Source organism: Leptosomus discolor, chromosome 7, assembly GCF_034619465.1.
Source record: "Leptosomus discolor isolate bLepDis1 chromosome 7, bLepDis1.hap2, whole genome shotgun sequence".
Classification (NCBI taxonomy): domain Eukaryota; kingdom Metazoa; phylum Chordata; class Aves; order Leptosomiformes; family Leptosomidae; genus Leptosomus; species Leptosomus discolor.
This window is the reverse complement of record NC_141397.1, coordinates 15,031,627-15,054,733: the sequence shown is the minus strand read 5'-3', so window position 1 is coordinate 15,054,733 and position 23,107 is coordinate 15,031,627.

Genomic DNA, 23,107 nt, shown 5'->3' with positions numbered 1-23,107 from the left:
TTGCACTTGGCCTTGTTGAACCTCATGAGATTCACATGGGCCCACCTCTCCAGCTTGTCCGGGTTCCTTTGGAAAGTTCTATGTAGAAATAGATCAACATACAAGCTTTCTCCCTGTTTTATCAAGTGTCCAGCTATCTGGTGACAAAGATTACTTCTGTGGAAACAAGATTAATTTCCACGGAACAGGTCAGCATAGCTGACCAGAACAACATTTATTTTTTCATTCTGCTTAATGCTCCTTGTGTATCGTATAAAAGTACTAAATGTCATCACCAAATTAGGCAAAATGGGGAGATCTGTGCCTGGATCTCCTTTCCACCATGTGTGGATTCATTCCATTGAAACTGATATGTGTCTGTAACAGGTTTCAGTTTGGGAGAAAACAACATTCTACTGAAAATGTGTTCATCCCCCTTATTAGACAGGAAGGGTAGACATCTCTCCACAGGAACTGCTGTTTTTCTTCTCTCTGTTGGCTTTGGGGATGAATCACCAGCAAACACTGGGATTGGAATTTGGACAGAATGACCGCAATGTTATATAAAGTCTGACAGATATTTGGTATTACAGAGGCTGGATGATTACTACATGACTTCAGGCAACCAAGGGTTTGTACATGTATATCTCATGAGACAGTTGCTTTCCTAGTCTCATCTTGAAAACAGCATGATAAAAGTGCCAGACCAGTAATGAAAAGACTACCATGTGAAGAAGTAGACCAATCCCACTCAGCTTTGCTTTTCACTCCACGGCAAGGCAATATCTTTCTCTTTTTCTGCCATTGAGCAGCTGCCGAGTAACTCTAGCTGTGAGCACACCATACAGGCAATAAGTAGAAATGAAGATGAAAGAGCAGTTAAATGACCTCCTCTGCCATAATCCATTACTATAGATCTAGTATATGCAGCATCTGAGGCAGAGATCAGAACTGTGCTGAGTCTCGCAGTGAGAGGCAGATACACTGACATGTGGCTGGGACACATGCTACTGATTTGCTCTTAAAATGACAAGAAATAAAAATTACACCTGGAAAGAAAGTGTCAATGACCGAGTCCTAATTATATTTCGCAAGATGTAAAAAAAAAAGTCTCCTCTCACTTTACAGACATTTATCTCTAACACTTTTCACAAAAATCGCAACCCAAATTACATGGCTCAGTAGTGAATCACATTTAACTGGAAGATTGTTCCTAGAAGTTTGCTTGTAATCCCTCAAAATAAATGAGATAATAAGAAATTATATTCTCATATTTGTTTCTCTCATGGAAAATCAGACCAACCCTTGTCAGTCTAGCATGATAATACCTAACGAAAGCATTTAAACAATCCTAAACTCTAAAAAGGTTCTGGGATTTATTTTTCTGTATTAACCAGGAACTTTTTGTCCAACTATTTTTTCTTCTTTTCTTTTATTTTGTCCAGTTATGTTTTTTTTCTGCTGTTTTATTTTGACCAGAATAGATAAGTCCAGATATGCAAAATCCAGAGGAAATCAATGAGAGTTGAAGAGAAATTTGATTGCTGAGACCAGAGTGAATACAGCTTAAGGCTGATGTCCAAAAATCTTTCAGAATGGATTGGTTAAAGGAAATATTATCTGTTAGTGTTTCTATCCCTCTCATCATCTATTATGAGTCTGTTGCAGAGCGTGAAGAACTTAAGGTGGGGATCATGCAACTTAGACTTTCTGTCCAGACCTGGAATTTGCCTGTGTGCTTTGGATACTACTACAGGACAAGAAATATTGTTGCCCACCTTCTTCATGGTTCTTTGAGTTTAGAAAATAATGACCTGAGTGGAAATTAAAAAAATCTTTTTCAAACTTTCTCCAAGAAAGTACACTTAATTGCAATTGTTTGATGTAGCCTCCTTTCTGATATGACTTCTTCTGGGCTTTTTACTTGTACAAATCAAGAATGCAATGGCTAGAAGAATGCATTGGGGTTTTTTGGGTGTTTAGTTTTTTGTTTGTGGGTTTTTTCTCCCCTGATGTTTTTCAAATGTCTGCCTAATTGAGCACAGCTGTGCAGTGGCACAAAACTAACCAGGAAATGAGCATTTTGATAATTTCACGTTTCTAAAGCACCTCTTAAACATCTCCTGTGAAAACAGCAGCCGCAATACCTTTAGAGATCAACAGCATTGAATCAGATTTATCATTCTGCGCTGTCTCCCGCAGGCATTTAAAAAAATCTGCTTTCAATATAAATCAGTAAAGGTTCCCTCAACTGTAACCATTTTGTAACATAAACAAAATGTGTGCAGAATAGAGACAAACTTTTCCAGGCTGCTCCAAGAATAAATTTTTGTCGTTTCACTAGACTACTGCCATTGAAGACTTCATGTTTTTATTTTGTAACAACCATCTCTGCATCAGTTTTTCGTTTGGGATTGCGGCCAGTAGAAAAGTATATAGACTTATAAAATACTCTGAAGTAATTCATAATGCGTTGCTTTTCATGAACATCCTGTTTGTGATTTCAGCCTTCATCTTTACATGTTAAAGGGCTGATTCCTCACGGACCCTTATCCTCAGAGGTTAGAAAATAGTCTAAGTGCGCTGATATAAGTCTGTTGAGTCATTCCTTTCTAAGAAGATATTAATTTAGAAATTGCTTTTCTTTCTGATTCAGATGCAAAACTAGAAGGGAGGACATCAATTCCTGAACATGAGTTTTAAGCAGGGTCAGAAATCTCACACAAATAGCTTGCATGGGCTCAAACATTGTGTTCCTGATTCTTGGCTGAACCCCAGCCCTGAGCTGAACCCTAACTGTCTGCTACAGAAACCCCATTCTTGCCTTTGAATTTGATCTTGATGTGAACAGTCTCCTCTGAACATCATGACTCCCTCCATCCTAATTTTGTAGTTCAGTGGTGTTTCTCACATACCCCTAATCTTCCAGAACACTGTCACAGAAAGTAGGCATTGGAATACAAAGATAGCTCTTCGTGTTTTCATCAGGGGTCAAATGTCTCCTTTGGAGCTCTGTTTTTCCCTCTTTCCTCAAGTAGTCAGATTACACTTGTAAGGAACTTTGGATTCATTCAGGCTCACAGTATGCATTTCACTTGCAGGTATCTTATTCACTTTGGGTGAAGTTGTACCAATAAAAATTGGCTTTCTGGACCCATTTTGAGTGTTAAAGAAAAATCAGGTTAAGAGTTCCTTCAGCTATCCACTGACACAAACGTTTTTCTGGGTAGGCCACTAAATGCACTGCTGCCTTGTTAATCTTTGTATTCCAAAACAAATATAGGTCTGGAATTTGAATGTGTTTTTTGGTGCATACCATCTAAGAAACAAGAATAATGTCACTGGTGTGGAAAAGAATGTGCTTTCAGTACAGCATGTCTTAGCTTACATCTCTGTATGCCAATCTAAAATTGTCTTTCATATAGTCTTTGTGCTTTATTTGTTTTATTTCTGGTTCGGTGATCCAAATGAGACATTTTTTATTTTATTTTGATGAAGGAAATTATGATGCTATTATAGGGAGGCTTGATTTTTGGAGCCTTTCAGTTATTTAAACTCAGTTGGCATGGCTCAGTCTGTAACACAAGTTTTAAAGTAGTATTAAGGGTCTAGATATGACTATGAATATCAGCTTCCAGGGATGGCCATAGAGGACACCCATTTATGCTGTTAACCAAAAGTAGAAAGGCTGGGTTAAAAGTAACCTGTGAACGCAAAATGAACTCTTACAATTGTTTACACCCTGTAAGACATAGGTTTTATCTCATGATGTCATGTCCCAGCAACTGTTAGGAGGCTTGTGACAGTGATTCAGAAATATGCTCTATTTTTCTATTAGCCTTTTCCCTGCTTTTTTTTTTTAATGTTTCCTCAGTCTCATTTCTGAGACCCAAACCAAACAAATTAAAGTTCATAAATAAAGAAGACCTTTGAAAATAAAAAATCTTTGCCAATGTTGATGCTTCTCAAGGAAAAGAAGTTTTGATGTTTTTAATGAACAATGTTTTCCTATGAGAAAATTTCAGTTACATACACTGGCAGCTAAGAATCAAATACTTATAATTTTCCATTACTTTTACAACCTCAAAATGAAGATTTCATTTTTCAGTAAAAACCAGCATAAAATTCTTAATAGATATATCTGTATTTTACCCAGTGACCCTCCAAACTCACTGAGGCCATTAGGCTTTGTCTTGGTTTGAAAAGACAGGTGTCTGTGGAGGAAGGCAGGAGCCTCCCTTGAAACGGAAAGTGCGACCCCCTTCCCTCCAAATTATTATAATTTTGAAATTAACGGGCCTTCAGGCAAAGATATGGGGAATAGGAATAACAGTTCTTTACTAATATATATATATATATATATATATAACACAAGGCAGGGAAAACCAAACAACCCACTGGTTTACACTGACAGAGTCAGGAATACAACCTGACACCCTGTTAGGGTGGCAGTAGCAGTCCGATAAGATGCTGGCTGCAGTCCTCCTGAAGTGATGGATGTAGTTCTGTGGAAGCAGCAATCAGGTAAAAGAGTCTGGTCTTCCTCCGAAGGTCCAGTGGTAGGTAGGTAGCTCTTGTCCTCTGGAACTCCAGTGGGGGTAAAAGCTCCTCTGGGAATCCAGTGGAAGAAAGGCTCCTAGGGTGTTCAAAATCTCCGTTTTTATTTGGCATGGACTGCTTGGCTCCTTCCCCCCCCTCCCCGGGCGGAGCATCTCACAATGGGATGGGGAGTCGTGAGGCAGTTCCTTGATGGGCCATTAACAGGAGATAGCCCAGGAGCGAGTTATCGATGGGTCAGGCGATAAGGCATTGTTGTGCCCATTAACAGGAGATAGTCCAGAGGGGGGAGGCAGGGAGCACCGCCCCACCTGGTCTCAACAGCTCCTGAAGATGGTAATAGAATACTTTTTTTTTTTTTTTCTTTTTGGCACATTTTACACTGTAACCCAGGACAGGCTTTTCTTGATAACCATCCTTAGACTCATTTTAGATTGAATCGGACAACAACTTTCACTGTTGCATGACCTCATTAGCAGCATTTACTGCCCGAGTAGCAACTGAGAGAATCTTTCTCCGGATATTTCAAGACTTGTAAGATGTTCCAACTTTAATTAACAAATTTAATTAATATATGGCAGTCCGAATTTCTTCTGTTTCCTCTAATATTGTCCATGGGATATCTCAAAAAATTGTTACTTGGACCTAAGAGAGGTCCCCTGCAGAGTGGCTATGGGACCAGGCAAACAATTATGGCTATGGAAGGTTCTCAGTATTTCTCGAGGCCCAACACAAATTAATTATTATTGTTTAATACAGTTTGCTTCTCTGCTGCAAATATTCTAGAATGCAGACAGTCCATCATATCCCATTATGCCTATAGAGTCTAGGGTTAGGAAACATACTTGCTCAAGGTTTTCTTCTGGTTTTGGCATTTTTTTGTTGGTTTTTAATCACATACTTGTTTTTATTAGTCTAAATATTATTAGATTACTTCTTTATACCTAAACCAGCACATGCCATCTTCATTTTTTGTCACTTTTGAAGAGCACTTTTCCCTTCAAAAATGCCCCTCCTTCATCTACAGCACACTGATCCGAGTGCTGCAATAAAGATCTCTCACACTTTAACCTTTGAGATTGTTGTGCACTGTATTGGCCACCTGACTGAAGTAAGAGTGGGATAATAAAATGAAATTTTAAAGAAATATTTTTTTTTTTTTGGACAATGCAATGAGGAGTTGTGAAATTACAAGATATTTCTTAGAGCAGGAAAGTCAGATTATTTTTAATTATTAGAGGGTTTGTGCTTATGGCTGTGAAATAATTAAACAAGGAGGGGTAGCAGTTGAATTAATACTGCTTAACATTAGTATAGCACTTCAAAGCTCTTAAAAAAAAAATTGAGTTCAGGATGTAAGTCCCAAGAAATTATTTCCTCAGCATGTGCAGCCCTTTCTTTCCTCAGCATGTGCAGCCCTTTCTTTCCAATCTCAGACTATCCACAGACAAATTTTATTTCTCTTAATGCATTTATTGCTCATGTTATTGTCAAAAATTTTTGTACCAAAGTATTAAAATATATCTGTATAGCAAATACCCTCTAACAGAAATCAGTGGTGTTATCATGGGGTTGCACCTCTATAGTATAACTCATTCACAGGCAGATTTTGGAGAAATCATTGCGGCTTTGAATCTGTGAGGAAGTAATATCAGATAAGCAGTGCTATTTTTTTTTTTTTTTTTTTAAACAAGAAGGTTTTACTCCTGGCTTATGTATTTTCTGCTCTAATCCTCTTTCCCTTATCATGAGTTTTCACTAATTCTGATTTGTGTGCTTCTGGGTGACCAGGAGGTATGGGGTTTTTGGTCAATTCCCACTTAGTTATTTGACAGCATTTCAAATAAGTGGTGACAAATTAATGTATGGCAACATTAATTTACTGACTGTTTTGGCCGTAGGCATGCTACCCGGGGTCCCAGACAGCCCTGTGTCCAGCCTCATACTCTTTTTTTTCCTGGTTCAGTTTGAGATACCAGCCACATAACTTCGCAGACACAACTAGAACACTTCTCTGATATTCTTTTTTGAAGTCAGCTACAAGCTCAGCTAACAGCCTTATAAAAACTGCTTCTTTGTGCCTTTCTTAGGCCAGCCTGCCATCAGGACAGAAAGAGCAGCATGCAGTCATTGTCTCTCCAGGGCAGCTGTCATGATACAGCAAGATGCACAAGCAGTGAAGCGCCTTCATGAGGAGTCCTTGAGCTTGGAGGGAATTTGCAGGTTCAGCATAAATTCCATAAAGATAGAAGTGGAAGAGGGGAAAAAGAAGGTGAAAAAAAGCTAGCTGCATAGTTTGCAAGTCTAAGTGATGAGTGAATTCTCACAATAATTCTTACAGATCTAAGCAAGCAGTCTCTCTGGTGTTGCAAATGTGATAGGATCACTGAGAAACAGAGAAATTAATCACAGGGAAGACAATGTTTATGGACATCTGTACTAAGAAGCAAAGTCAATAATTGTTTAGGTGATTCTTTTGGACTCACCTGCCTTTACCTCATGCTAGTTTCAGTTTGCCTTCCTAATAAAAGGAAGAGTAGAAACACCAGAATCAGAGTATTCCTGAATAAAAGGTTGGCCCAAGGTCATACAAAGAATCAAAAGCAAATACCTTACTGGAAACAGCAGAGGTCTCGGTTCTGCCACACAGGTTAAACAATCTAGTATGTCAGTAAAGGGTACGGCTGCTAAACTAATCCCAGCACTGTTCTCCTTTAAACAGTCCCAGTGCTTTGAGAGGAAAAGAGTTAGCAGTTCATGACATAAAGGTTTTCAAAACAGTAGTTATGGAAGTGACTGTGACAATCCCAAGATGCAGCAAAACAGGCATTAGCATTGGTAGCAGAGTTACATGAAGGAGCACAGGGAGGTACCATGGTGTAAATTCCAAAATAATGGGATGTGGGGATAATAGGGAAGTGTGCAGAATATATCAGAGTTGTATTTTTATTAAAGACAGATGAATCAGTCATTTAAGGCATCAACGTGTAAAGTTTAACCCTTCAATATGGTTTACAAATATGACTAAAGCCAAAAGTTGGCTGAATATCTTCCGATAAGAAATACCTCTCTCTTACTTTGAGGACTGTGGGGAGTAAAGGTCAATCTCTTAAGATCACACTTGATTTCTGATTAATTGCAAATTCTGCTTAATATAGTCACAACCATTGTAACATTTACAGTCCAAACTACTTGATTTTTATAGAATAGGAATTGTTAGTAAAAGAGTTAAAATTATTATGTACACACATTGTCTATGTTTAGCCTGTACCCAGGGCTAAACTATAGCAGTTGCTCTATCACTCAACAACGCCTCACCAGCCAGGGAGGGGAATCAGGAAGAAGGAGAACAGACCCATGGGTAGAAGTGAAACAGATTTAATGAAAACACCACCAATAACAACACGGATATACAAAGTTATACTCAGCCAAATGAATATCCAGTCAGCACAGTCTACAGGAGACCAGTCCTCAGGAGAAGCCAGAGGAGGAGCAGGAGGAACCTCGGCAGGAATCCTACAGGAGCAATCTCCCCTCAGCAAACCTTCCCCCTTTACAATGACCATGACATTATGGTGTGGGCTACCCCTGTAGCTAACTCAGGTCAGCTGCCCTGGCTGGCTTGAGCCTGCCTAGCATGGCTGGGCTGTGATTCTAGCCCAGCCAAACCAGAACACACATGTATGCTCCCTGTGAGCATGTAATCCCCATCCCTTTTTCTGGTGTTAGATTCACCCCACCACTGTTCCCCTGGGCCCCAGGGTTAATGGAGTCAGTGCGGTCTTCCTTGAGAAGGAGAAGGAGGAAGCGGGGAGGATTTCTGGGGAGTTGTCAACATCCTGATTTCTCTGGGAAGGGTACGACATAAATAGTGAGAACTTCTTCATCCCCACTCCAGGTCTGCCATTTTTTATACACTAACAGACACCTTCTTTCCATTGGTCCTCAAACAGTGTTACAGGTGAATTTACTATCTATGGTCTGTTTTGTATGAGTTAGTTAGACACTTGTTCTTTATTCTCTTTGTTATGTTTAAAACCAGTTTAACACATTTTCCAAGGTTTCAATCTTTTGATGATTAATAATTAAGAACTGATTAATTCTTTACAGTGCTGGGGTCTCTGAATTTGTCCTGTTCCTGCATTTGCAAGGACTCTGCTGTCATCCTATGCCTACACTGCTTTACAACACATGATTATTCTAGGGTCAGAGATACTCCTTTGTGCACTGAATAACTGCTGGCTATTACCACCAATTAGTTACAAAAATGTATCAGAACTATTACAGCAACAGAAGTTGCAGCACACAACCATAAAAAGCTAAACTAAAGCTAAAAATTTAGGTAGTCATTTCCTAGTAGCTACAAAAGTGTTGTTAGATAAACAAGCTAAAACAAAGATCCAGGCAGGCCAAGAAAAATCAAGCCTGGCAAGTCCCAGTTCTGAGGCTTTGTAGCATTAATACAAAGTCTGTGGCTTGTCACTAGCAATGGCAATGATGGTATTTGGATCATGAGGCTACAACACCCAAACATATACATAAATATACAGACATAAACACGCCTGTATACATTTGCACCTCAAATGCAGGGAATACATGAAGTCACGAAGCATTCTCATAGTCCCTGTTGTCAGTGGGCTGCAATCAGTAAATAAAATAGTACCAGGATTTTCACCCAGTCAGAATTTTCAGTTAGAGAAAATTACAGAAATTTGGTTTTGTTACATATGTTCAGATTGCAATGAAAACAAACGCCTTTGGATTTGTGGGTTATGGTCTCATGTATCTAGCAGGTATTTTGTTGGACTGCAAACCTTCTTAAATCAGCTGCAAGTGTTATGTTAAACTATTTGAGATCTTTGAGATCTTTTATCCAAAGATCTTTTATCATTTTTACTACTCATGAATAAAATGGTTATTTTCTGGTACATCTAAAACCAAATCATGTGTCTGATGAGGTTGAATAGATATGCAATTATATTTTTAAGAGAAAGAATTAAACCTCATCTTAAATTTTTAATGTCTGTGGATTACATAGTATATAGCAAAAAAGTCATAAAGTGGGCTCAACATAAAACAAGTTTTACGGTATATGAAAGGGAAATATTTCTCTCTGAAAAAGAAGCTTCTAGTTAAGCCAGAGATGAATGGACCCATTAGATGGAAGAGGATGGAGAGGACCTGTAGTCTTCAACTAACAGCAAGAACAAAAATATTCATCTGCAAAAACCATCTTCAAAAAAACAAGAGCTAATGTACTTTCTGTCCTGAAAGGACAGATTATTGTGCACTATTGGGCTTTTATCCACCCACCTTAATTTTCACCTGAAGAAATATAAATATAAATCTGATTTTCCTCAGTTTTGCTGGCAAGATTTAAGGAGTGACTGCTAAATCCTTGAACAGTTTAACTAAAGTTATAAGTTTGGCTGATAAAAGTAGTAGCACTAAAGAATATTTCCATTTAAGAAGTAGAAAAATATATCATCAGCATTGTAGATGGACCGAAAACTTGCTGTCAGTTTTTTAAAATACAGTTAGTTGTAGATGAGGAATCCCAATGAGGTGAGTGTGTTTCTGCTGGGGCATCTTAGATACCAGTCCTGGGCCTTTTTGATTTAATTTCAATATCAGCAATCTTGAAGAAAATGTAGCATAAGTATTAATAAAGCGTATACATTACAGAGATATTGTGGAAGTGGTAAATAGTGATAAATAATGGTCTGCTTATTTATTTGAACCCAAGTGTTACATGACATTGAAATGCAAAGTCATACATAGAAATGAGAAACATAAGCTGTAAGTACAGGAAGGAATTATACACTTCAAAGCAGGGATGATGCAAAAGATTTGGAGGGAGGGTGATAGTAGTTCGCCAGCTAATCAGAAAAGCCCATTGATGAATTGTAGTCAGTGAGCTGATGCACTAGGGAATATCATATAAAGGAAAAATTGTATCACCATCCTATGGTGTATAGTCCCCCTGTCTGACATCTAGAGTGAAAAAAGGGATGGTAAGTTAGAGAAAGATGAAGAAAAAAAGCTGAAGGAATAAAGAGAAGGAAAAACATATCTTAGAGACAGACTCTTCAGGTACTTCAGCGATTTAACATATCAAAGGAAAGGCTCAGGGGCGACTTCCTCCAAACCTTAAAGTGCCTTGAAGTCTAGGAAGTGGAAATCCGATAACAGAGACTTCTTCTACCTGGCTGGCAGAAATGTGACAAGATTTAATGGCTGGTAGCCGAAACCAGAGATATGCAGCAAAAATAAAACACACATTTCTAACAGTAAAGATAATGAATCTTCAAACCTGCACACTGGGAAGGTGTTATTTTACCCAGGGGCTCAGAATGGATGATCACCACGCTCCATTATGGCCATTTATTTTATAAGTCTTCAAAAGTAAAAGAAATGTTAATTCACTTTATGAAAGTTTCCCTTTTAAAGTGTTTATAAATAACCAAAGGTAAATCACTCTAAAGAAAAGATAAAAAACCCCAAACAATTCCTTTGAAACAATCTAAGCACCTTACAGAAACAGCTGGCTACAATGTCTTTGTGGTGTGTTGCTTTCATTAGTCTCGATTCATCATGTTTTTTCAGCTGCCACTACATCAGAGTCATAACAACTTTTGGAAGCACTCCTGAACTACCATGTCTGCTTTTCTGTTACCAAGAGCACCGGTGACTTCAGAGACCCTCTGTGATTTTGGCCTCTGACTGAAATTATGTTAATAGTTTAAAGATATGTCAGTATATGCAGTGGTCACATCCGATGGCAAAAATTTAATTCCTAGTTTAAAAAAAAATATATAAAAAATAAAAATCCTGACAAAGCTTGTTTTTCTTTTCTGATGAATGTCCTATTTAAAGGAACCAGCTTAGCTGGTAGCTGTTTTTCAGCTGCTAAAAACTATTGCTGATCCAACAAAAACTATATGTGAATCTATGTTTACTTTGGGAAACAATTTCTGTTGGAAAAATAGAAACATTTGAAACATTTGATTTTCTACTTGAAAGACAACTTCATTTCTAAAGTGGAGTAGACAGACTACAACCCTTTTTTTTAAAAAAAGGTTTTGAAAGGCTCCTTTTAAAAAAGGAATTCAAACACCTAGAAATAAAACAACCTTCTGTTTTGTGTTCATGGAAACTGCACAAGTCTAAGTGAACTTGTTCCTGTATTTCATTTTGATAAAGAAGCCAAATGTATTTGTTCATTATTTCTTAAACTTATTTCTTATGTTTGGCCATAGACATGAACAAAAGATTTCATTTCCACTACTTTATTGACAATACTTTGTGACAATCCATCTTATTGTTAGTAGAACCTGCCCTGTATTTTGTCATCTGCAATTAGTCCCACCCAGTGGGACAACTAGGTGGTGATTTAGCTCCATTTAAGAATGCAGTTCCACGAAGGAACTATATTTGGTGACAGGAAGAACAAACCACCTAAAAGTATAAGGCTGAGGGTGGATAAATGAATGTCAGAACAGATTCCCCAAATCTGCATTGAGGTCACTGAGCTCAGCGGGAAAGCTTTTGTTTTAGAGTGGGGCATAGGACTGGTCTAGTAAACATGTTCAAAACCAGACTGTTGAAATGGAAGACTGAACATTATGAATAAAATAAATCCCTAACCTGTGCTGAGGCGGAGTATGGGAAACTCTCTAAAGAAATAAGTACTAAACATACTCTGGCCAAATAGGTAGGCATGAACTGATGAGGTATTGTCCATCCATATCTCTTCAAAATCCTATCCAAGGATTTTACATTTTCAAATAGTAGATCAGAATAAGTTTTGATCCTATTGTCTCTTCTAAAATAAATAACCTACTTTTGAAGTCTGAAGCATGTTAACAGCTCTGATCTGTGACTCTTCTTTAACAAACAGGAAAATCTTATTACATCTTACATCTCTGAATTCTTTTTTTCCAGCTGACAATGATTTCACTTAAAGAGTGTGTCTCAACTCCAAAAGCTAGCTTTGAGAAGGAAAAGCTAAGTTTTTCTTGTAGAATAAACCGTATTTTATTCTTCATCCATTTCCAAATTCCAGTGACAGACACACATTTCAAAAAGTTCATAGTTTTAGCCAGAGAAGCATCCAAAATCCCTAACTCTACCTTTTTATTTTTTTGATGGTATGCCATCATGGCACGCCTACCAACATCTCCTGCTGGACCTAGTGGTTCACTGTTAATTTGATGGCTGAAGCATCTTTCCTACTGCTTTGTATTAAAGAATGAAGAAAAAGCTTATGACTGAAAGCTACAAAGTTTATAAATCCTCTCACCTGATGGCATCCTGTCTAGGTATTTTTTCTATTTTGGAGGGTGCATATGTATGCACATATGCATAGGTACACATATATGGTTATAGAGGATTTTTCTATTGTTTAAGAAATTATTGTTTTGCATATTATTGCCCATATTCTATAGTTTAAGCAACAAGAATTGTTCAGTACCTGGTACAAATATCTTGTACCATGTCTTGCCTACAATCTTGTGACAGCATGGTTAATATGTTCCTACACTTTTCAAGACACCAAAATACACTCTTTTCATATTTAAGAAATAGTGGAACTTTAAAAGATGTAATCATGTGTAACTGACAAAAAAACTCAGAATCTCACCATGAGTTGGAGAGCTAGACATGAAGTCCTATACCTAGAATAAGGAAGGTTGATATGTAGGGCAAAGAATCCTGGAACATGGAACATGAAAGATTGTATTTTAAAAACCAGTAAGTTGCTCAGAAAGTTGTTTGAAATGGTGAATAATCAGTTTAACTTAACTCCATGATATATTGCAGAAGTTTAAAGAAAAATTGTATGTTTGGATCAGTAAGAAAAGTAACATAAGGGCTCTTCTGTGAATCCACAGAATTTTGTGTCTATGATCACTTAAATGTGATCAAGATCAAGCAGCAGGGTTATTTTCCTTTATTTGTATACTGCAGTGGCCTTTGATGGAGCATATTGATCTAGTGGAAACAAATATAATAAGAAATTGGAGGTGATTCAGAAAGCAACTAGACTGATAAGTATTATGAAAACCAAAAAGACTAAGCAATAAAAAAGTTGAACCCAGACAGTAGGATTAAAATAAATTAGTTTAAAATAGATAAAAAAATAAGCAAAGGTTCTTATTCTCAGTCCTTTTTCTGAAGTCAGAGAGAACTGACCAACAGATAAATAGGAGAGGCCATTGGCGCTACTTCCAGTAATGAGCTGTAAAATTTTTCCAGTGTCAGACTGCTTCCTCTTCTTAATTCCTCTACATCATCTACTCAAGATACTTACAAACAAAAATATGTAATTTTGAATGTGATTTAAACTGAACATCAAAGCCACAAGATGTTCCAGCTCATGAACTTAATGCACTTGCTATACTATTCCTGCCAAAGCATGAATACATGTTACAAAAGAAGATTTGGTTCAAAAAATAGGTGTTTGTATATTTCTGCATGTTTTTTAATATACTGCCCTGATATATTCTCCACTGAAATAAAAAGCGTAACTTCCTTCAAAATACATATGCTATCATTGGTACTCTGTTGCTTGGATTCCATTGGCTCTGATGCAATTCCTTCAATATCTGTAACTTAACATTAATTTCAGGCTAAATTTCTGGAAGTTTTCAATAGGCATATGCCAGTCAAGACAAATTGGGGTGATGGTACTCCCTTAGTGAGCAGCTTTCTGAGTAAATTTATTCATAGTGAGAGATAATGTCTGGACCAAGGTCAGGAAATCTAAATCTCCACAGGAATAGCTGTGTGCAGACAGCTGAGGAAATAATTATATCTGAATTTAAAAAAAAAAAAAAAAAGAAGAAATGGACTGAGGTCAATAATTACTTCAATTCTTTAACACTAGAGAATTATTGCAGACCCAGATAATGCTGGAAACTCATTAAAGGTCTAAAGGATTTCACTCCCATCTGAATTTCTATTTGAAAATAACAACAGTGATGTTGTAGCAAATACGCCCAGGAGTTTGCCATTCTGCACATACTAGATCCAAGAACGTTATAACTGTGTGGGCAGAAAGGTAGAAAGTGCCAATAACACAGACAGAAATGTAGGTGCCAACCAGCACGGCTTGCCTAGGAAGCCAAAAGAGATGGTGGAGTTGAAACATACTGGTTCAATGGGCATGGAGCATATAATGAGTCCATTTTACATATGCGCACACACAAACACACAGAGACCATTTACTACCTAAGGATTTCCGAATGCTTTGCAAGGGCGGAGCTTTCCTCATCAGCTTCTACGGGGTCCAGGAGCTGTGATTACCACGCTTCCGCATGACAGCAGAAGGGCTTTTCACATCCAAGAAAGAGCCTCCTTCCACTGCCTCTGCTGTTCCAATTCCACACAAAAACCCAAAACAAAGCCTAGGAGGATTTGTTTTTGAAACTGTTTCAGAGCCCTAATGTAAAGAAACAGACATGCAGCCAGTAAAAGTACAGCTCTAATTTGTAAGGGAAGTAATCAGTACAAATGAAGAGCAGATAAAAAGAAATTAACATCATAAGGGAGCAGGCAGAAGTGAAGAAATGAAAATTCCTGGAATGTCTCCAACAGAGTTTGGTTGTCATGTTATTTTACTTATTAGAGACAATTAGGAGAGATTTGTCTCTTGCTATGAGTCCCTTAGATTAGATTAGAAGACTAAAAAGTTTTAATGTGTTGGTATTTTCCCACCCTTGGGAAAAAAAAAAAAAACATGGGAATGCCAATGATTGGTAGAATCTCTGAAAGGTTTCAAATTAGCTGTTTGCTTGGTGTCTGATCCCCTCTGCTTTCCCCTTTTCTTTTCTCCAGTATGTTTGCACCTGTTCCTGTGCAATTTCATATGGGAAACTGGCAGGAAGTCTATGAGAAATCGTCAATTGTCATGATATGCTATTAACTCCCTGATTTCTGGTAATACTCCTACCTCTGCAATTGGAGGTGGAAGTAGGTAGTTTGTAAAGGAAATAGAAATGAGGCCCTTTTAACAGCAATGCTAAATCATGTTGACTGTCCTATCTGTTACACTCACACGTCACTAAGTGCTCTCAAAGGCTGTAATCTGCGATGACAAAGATGGAAAATAGACCGTTCGCCTGAAGAATTAGAGCGGCCTTGACTTTTGGCAATGTTTTCTTGACAGAGTGTAAAATCAACAACAGCAAATCAGTATCAAAGATATAGGCAGCTGTCCTGCATTTGTTTCACACAGTAAAATTTCCTGCAGGGACCTTCACTGAAGAGACCAAGGGTTTGTGAACACCCAGGTATTACCCTTTGCAGAACATGTTGCCTAAAGGGCAAGTTACCAGTTGTCAGTTATCATTTATCTTGGAAATGGACGCCAGGACTCTGCAACTGGGGGAAAGGAGAGATTTATGGAACAGGAGAGTCCAAGAATCGTCAGAATTAGATGAAAGGTCTTCTTAATGTACAAGAACACCTTGAAACTAACTTGAGCTCAGATTAACAACCGCCAGTGTAACAGAGCCAGGTCCAGAGTTACGAGCTGTAGCTATTCAATGCCAGCAGAGAGCAGGCAAGGGAATTCTGCATCAGCTGTTAATTGTATTAGTGAGAAACGAACCTCTGCAGTAGCTTACACAGGACAAAAGGAAGGAATAGCAAGGACCTCTGTGTCAGCAGAATTATGATATTCTCTTACAATGTTACTAAATTTAAGCAGGGAAAAGGAGAAAAAAGACAGCATTGAAACAACCCAGAATCCTAACAATAATGAATTCTTGTCTTCCCCCACTCCAAGGCATTTTAAATTTCTTTTGAGATTTCTTAGAGGGTATTTATTTTAACGTAAGGCTAATTTGGAGAAGCTGTTTGTTGTTTAACAGCGATATATTATCTTAATACAGTGCAAATCTGACAGTTGACATGGCTCCTGGCCTCGCTGCAGCAATAGCTTCACCAGTAAAGTTTAGTGTTTCAGACGTGACCTGAGCAGCAGGGAGTTGTCCTTCTGATCCCATCCCATTCCTCAGTGCTGCCCAGCAGAGCTCCTCCTGCCCCGCTCAAGGATGGCTGTTCTTTGGCCCTTGGCAGGTCTTCTCCACAGGCTCCAGAGATCAAATGAGCACCAGGCTTGACTGAATCACACAACACGCAGGAGGACAGACCTTTCTGTGTGCAACCAAGATATTTTCAACAAAACCTGGGTTATACAGGCAAAATATGACCATCTTGTACTTTAGCTACAGGTAATCCAGGCTAAGACTTATCTAGTCATCTGTCAACCTCTGAAAGTATAAATTTCATCCAACTAACTTACAAAATCTTTGTGAAATAGCATAGACTGGCATGACCATGTGTGTCCTTATGGAGCTCTGTGAGCGCAGGATTTCAACAAAGCAATCAGAAATAGCTTTATGTTCTTTCTATTCATCCCAGAAGCTACAGGAACTATTTTTGCTCTTTTGAAAGTGTGTAGTAGCTTTGTTCAGCTACCTGAAACAAAATGGTGATTTTTCCTCTTCTATCTGTTTTTTCTTGGTTTGTTGGGGTTTTTTATAGACATGGCAAAGCAAGCATCATTGAAAGACTTGTTTAAAGCACATACTCAAGAGGAAGCTATATATCGTTAATACATCTTCTGGTTTACTCAGAGTCTGCCTTGGTCCATTCTTTCAGTGAGAATTTTGAGACCTGCCTGTGCAACTGATGAAACTCATGCATCTCTTGTGGCTTTCAATCTGAAATACTAGCAAAATGCTGATAAAATGGCTTTGTTGTCATTTGATATCAACACACTCATAGGAGGGAGAGATAAAGTATAAGGTAGGAAAAAAAAAAAAACAAAATTGGCATTTGCAGATGAAGGACTCAGTCCTGGTTCATATCTTGTCTGTTACGTCCTTGTCAGTTGGCACAAAGCAACAGAGGAAATATCAGAATATCGGGTTGTCAAGGATATCCCCAATTACAACTTTCAGATGCATTAAGCAGCAATGTCATACACATTTTCTCAGCCCTTCTCTAGTCCTGGGCTTTGGAAGCTGGGGTACAACAGTTTCAGCTACTTCTTCTCTCAGGAGAACTCTTGACAGCTAGCATCATCTTTACGTGTCATTTCAAACTGAACAAAGTTTTATCTATGTGGCAATTTACAGCTTAGTTGCCAATTAAGGAAAGTTAAAAGATGGTGACAATCTCATAGAATTAAGTCTCCGATTGCATACAGAGTATTAATTCCCTCTGCTGCTACTGCACATTCCTGATTCTTTGTGAAGTTGCAAAGGAGTTGATGTCAATGCACTTCTCTCCTCTCTTCCAGAATCAGTTTTTAGCAACAGGAAAACTGTAGAGGAAAGACATATACTAAGAAACACCATATATAAATAAAAATAGATGAAAATACCGTTTTAGCTTCTATGGACTTGACAGTACATACTGGACAGCTGTGCATGCTTCCGTACATAATAGCCAAGTGAATCTAATCTAATACAGCAAATAAGTCTAGTTGCTGAACAAATCCTGCTGTCCTAATAACATACAGAGATACTAATAGAGTTTCCACTTGTGAAATTGCTTTTTCAAAAAGCATATGGTTCAATTTGGCTCCACAGTTTTTATTCCTTTAAGTGCCAGCAATTTGCTGAAAATATTATTATTAGTTGTAATTTATTTATTACCTCCCTCAAAAATTCCTAACAATATTTTTTGAACTCTGCCATTACATTTAGAAACACTACTAAGCCTAGCAAGTGAAAAAACGATGTCATAATAAGTTGGATATATGTTACCTATGGTATTAACATAGCAGCAATGTCGTTATTTTAGGGCAAATTGGCCTCTTTGCTAAATCACAAAACACATATAGTTATAAAGACAATACATTTTATGCAACAATACATATAGAAATTACATTAAAAGACTGTTTAATTTACAATGTCAATTTGGTAAGTGTCAGGAGCTGCCAGAATCAAGCTGTCCAAATGAAGCAATGTTTTGGCAGGAGAGGTTCCTGTGTCCTGGTCTAATCTGATGCTTACACATGGGAAAGAAAATGATCATTCCTTTTCTTGAAGCTTTCCGCTCTGCTTGCTCTGTACCCTGGACACTCTTCATGACCACATAGTTAAAGACTGAATAATAATTTGAAATTCAGGGAAAGAATTTTGTTCGTAATAGTTTTTATTCTAGCATTTCCAAACTTACGTGTGCTACTTACTAAGACTGATTCCTTTTGGGATTTTTTTAGGAAAAAAAGCTTCCTGTGTTAAAATTCTTAGACCCACAACAGATATAATAACCACTTGAATTAAAGACTAGTTAATAGTAGTAGGGACTGACTATTTTCTACGAGCAGGTCTCTGTGGATGGGTACAACATCATGAGCACTTCGGTTGAGCCTGCAGACCGACCGTGAGCCAGCTTGCTTTCCTCCAGAAACACATCTGCGTGGGAGTACTGCTAAACTCTCTTTTGCTCAGCTATCCAGACCAGTTCAGGAGCTCCCAGCACACGCTGGTGCAATATGTACCTCGTGGACACCTCCTGACCTCTGGTAACCCGGGAGAGGGAGATCTAAATGTCTGGGCAGTGGGGTGCACAACCCCGACAGAGCCAGCTGATGAGTTGAAGAAATCAGGCATTTTGTGTTGAATTTTTAGCTCTGAGGGAAGCAATTTGAAATGTTTTTCACAGGCAACAAATCACATGCATATATCTGCCATGAAATCTAGCTATGGTATAGGACAATTAATGGAAATGGTAAAATTGTTAATAATGAAGCAGAAAAGTCACAAGTCTCTCATATCTGTGTTTTATATACCATCTGCATTTGGAACAAGGCAGGCTGATGTGTTTGCACTAGAGTAAAAACTTGAAGCTAGGATCCCTGGCCCCTCCCAGCACCCAGATCTCCCAGCACTTTAAGGAGACTGCAACAAAAGGGGAAACTAACCTTGTCAGCCAAGGAGAAGATTGAGGAGGCGGAAGGGAGTTAGTCCTTGCTGGAATAGCGCCAAACCCCCTTCCTCAATGCCTCACAATCTTAAAGCTCTTGTTATAAAAAGGTAAAGAGTTTTACATCTTTTGCAAATCAATCATAATTATAGTGTGTGAAGAAAACAGAGCTGCTATATGGTGAATCTGGTCTCAGTGTGACTCCAAGCTGGGAAAGAGCCTGCTGCAGCTGTTCCACTGCATTAGAGCCATCAGCTTCACCTCATTAGAAGAAGCATTCACCTTCCTATGAGACCCCTGCTGCATAACCTCGTGCCCTGCCACTGAGACAGACATAGTATGAGCAGCGTCACTTAACCCCTTGTGTACCCAGCTTCACTCAAATGTAGGGAACAGAAAGCCACAGGAACAGCTAGTAGAAACTTCTTGTCAGTACTGGTGTCTCGGTGCAAGAAAAATATAACTTTATGTACAAAAAACATTCGTGATGCCACTGTGTGCCTCACTATCTGACAGATCAGCATCTGGTCGAGCACCATGTGGCACACCAGCAAACACCAAGCAGTCACTCTGGCAGAGACAATGTATTAAGAAAAGAACGAGACAATGAAAAGGAAAGAACAAATCTAATTGTTTAGTCACCTAAAAGCAATCTAACATAGCCAAATGTTCCTCTCAGACTAAAATCTATTTTGTATTTTGTGAGGAAACAGGAGAGCATGCAGTACCTCCCTATATTTAATTAGATACATTTTTCGACAGTCATATTTTATTTTCTTCATTGTACAGAGTTTTTGTTAGCAATTTTCCTTTCCAAAACAAATGTACAAACATAATATATGTATAGTATTGACATAAGGTGTATTAATTGCTCTGAACTTTAAACCGTTCTACCTAAAAATCTTTAAGGATTGTGGTCAGAAACATGTGCATATATTTATTCGCAGAGTTCTGATGTACACCTCAGGACTGTTAAAAAACACAAATTGTATTCATAAATGTCTGGAGATTGTATGAAGTAAGGCTGGAGTTCAGTGGTTGGGGATTTTTTGTGTGTTTTTTGTGTATTTTTTTAAAGCAATGTTTAGCCTCTTTTATAAACTTTACTAGGCTAGTGTTTACAGACTAGTAGAACTGCCTTTACTCTGAATTACTTTATTATTTTTAGGACTTTTTGTGAAAAAGACTAATATGATCAGGGCCTGACTCTCCTTTCATGTTATACAACCTTTGCTAAGGAACAACCCTCTGGATTACAAAGTCTCTGTCAAGGAAACCAGATTCTTCAAAAGGCTCCGAGCTTCCCTGGTGTTCAGTTCATTCGCCACCTTTGAGCATGAACATGTTCCAACACAACAAACATATGTTTTGGTGTCCCCTCTTCACAAAAGGGCAGAGAAGGAAGGTTGTGGAGGAAATCAGATGACGGACTTCTCCAGGCTCTTTTATCTCTGAACATGTGCCACCCACGTTAGGTCTGAGAGCAACAAAGGTAGAGCCATGTCCTGTTTCTCCACAGGGCATTACTGGAGCTTTGATCCCTTGCCTATTACTGGCTGGAACTGGAATCTGCACCTCACTAAAACTCTTTGCTGCTGTAAACACAGCAGGAAATCTCTTTCCTATTGACAAGTCTTCCCTTCTCGGGGAATGGGGGTGCTGTTGGAAAAGGGATGACTGCAGGCTTCAAAAGCGAGTATGTTGCACTGTTGCTGGGAGGCAATGGGCCCAAATGGAGCCAGAGCACAGGACTGGGTTTGTCCAGGTGCATTTTATAAACTGCATAGAAGGGTCAGGTAGTGGTGTGTCTGTGTACATGTGAGGAGGTGAAAAATAATGTTTATCTCAGTCCATGATAATGAAGTAAAAGCTAAAGGAAAATCTGGGACTGTGAGAAACAGAAGCAGTTTCAAGCAATCATCAGAGGGGAAAATTCTATTATATAAGTTTGATTTAAGCTCTTGCTATTTTTGGTCTTTTCCTAGTGGTCATAAACTCTGCATACATCCTCTGTTGTGTGCTATCAGAAAGGAACATACTTCTCACCTGTCTCATGAGAATGGACAGGGGAGGAGAGGTGGGGTGAATACTTGTTCGAATCCGACAAAAGAAATTTTGAATAAATTTGTCACAGCCTTCTCTGAGCTCTGAGACCGGTCCCATTGCCAGTAGTCAGTCTGAGAAGATCAGGAGCACAGTCAAACCCAAAAGTGGGACTGCTTTGTAGGATAACTTGAGCTCTATAAATAGTTTTCGTTCCTCTCATTTAATGATGTCACAAAAATCAGACTATCCAAAAGGCAGTTTTCATAGTGAAGTGGTGTCTGGTAAGATGGAGTAAATGAACCCACCAAAAAGAGCTAGTCAAGCTTGAACTTGGGTAGTGAAGAATACATTTCCATGCATGTTTTGATCTGGAGCTGCAGCATACTAATGCTCCATATTAATTCCCTTTGTGAACCTGTTTTGGTATGTACTAGATAGATTCCTTCTAAAGCAACCCAAACTGGGTATTCCACTCTGTACTAAATGTTTTCCAATCTTTAACAGGTTACTTAGTATCTGAGCTAAAGGACATTCGGACAGCTTTGATGACACAGGCAGGGGGATTTATTTGCTAGACCAAAATAAAACCCCAGAACTGCACTGACCAAAAATACGAAGGCCTCAGCACCAACTGATTCGTTCTTTTTGGGCCAAATTGCTTGCTAATGTGGACACACTGTGAGTGAACCACCAGCAGCCTTCCCTCACACAGATCTCAGCAGCAGAATTTGTTCTACTAATATTTATATCCCCCTTCTTGCACACATTTTTCTGTGGTGATGGCTAATGAAGTAGACCATTCCTGACAGCAAAAATGCATGTGAACATGTTGGAAAACAGTGTATATGCACTTTATGCTACATGAGAGGATACAAAACAAGGTGACATTTTTGGAAACTGAATTTCAAAGGATGTGGGAATAACACAGACCATCTGTGTAGTCACTTTTTTTCTTTTTTTTTCCTGTTGAAAACATGAAATTTACAAACAGGAAAAAGTTATCTGGCCCAGCATGTCTGCTTTTTTTGGTTTACCTTAATCCTTTTCTGTCTTTTCACTCTATGACTTGACCCTTTTTGTGCTCAAGAAGGAAATCTGAAGGTCTCTTGAACTCATTTACACTTCTCAGCCTCAGCCTTCCCTTCAATTATTTATTCCATATGTTCAGAGCCCTTTCAATGAAACAGCTCTTCCTGAGTTTCCTTGGTTTGGTTTATGTTGCCACCAGCTTTTGACTTCTCTATGTGAGTAATTTTGCAGATAAAAAGTGATGGGATTTGCAAATATAAAGCATTTCATATCAACAAACACCATGAAGATTTTTTCATTATTAAAGCAACAGCAGAATCTTAACATTTTTAGGTTTGGGTGGTTTTTTTGAAGAAGAAGGGCAATGAAGAACTAGAAACAAGAAGTTCTGATATTTTTACAAATTCCTGTAATTTCCTGAATTACCATGTATCAGAGTCATCATAAGGAAATTTAGATTTCTAAAAATCAGATGTCACCACAGCGAGTTTCCTTGGCTAATGGACAGAACAGTTTAGGACCCATTGAGGACATATTTAACTGGGAAATTAAT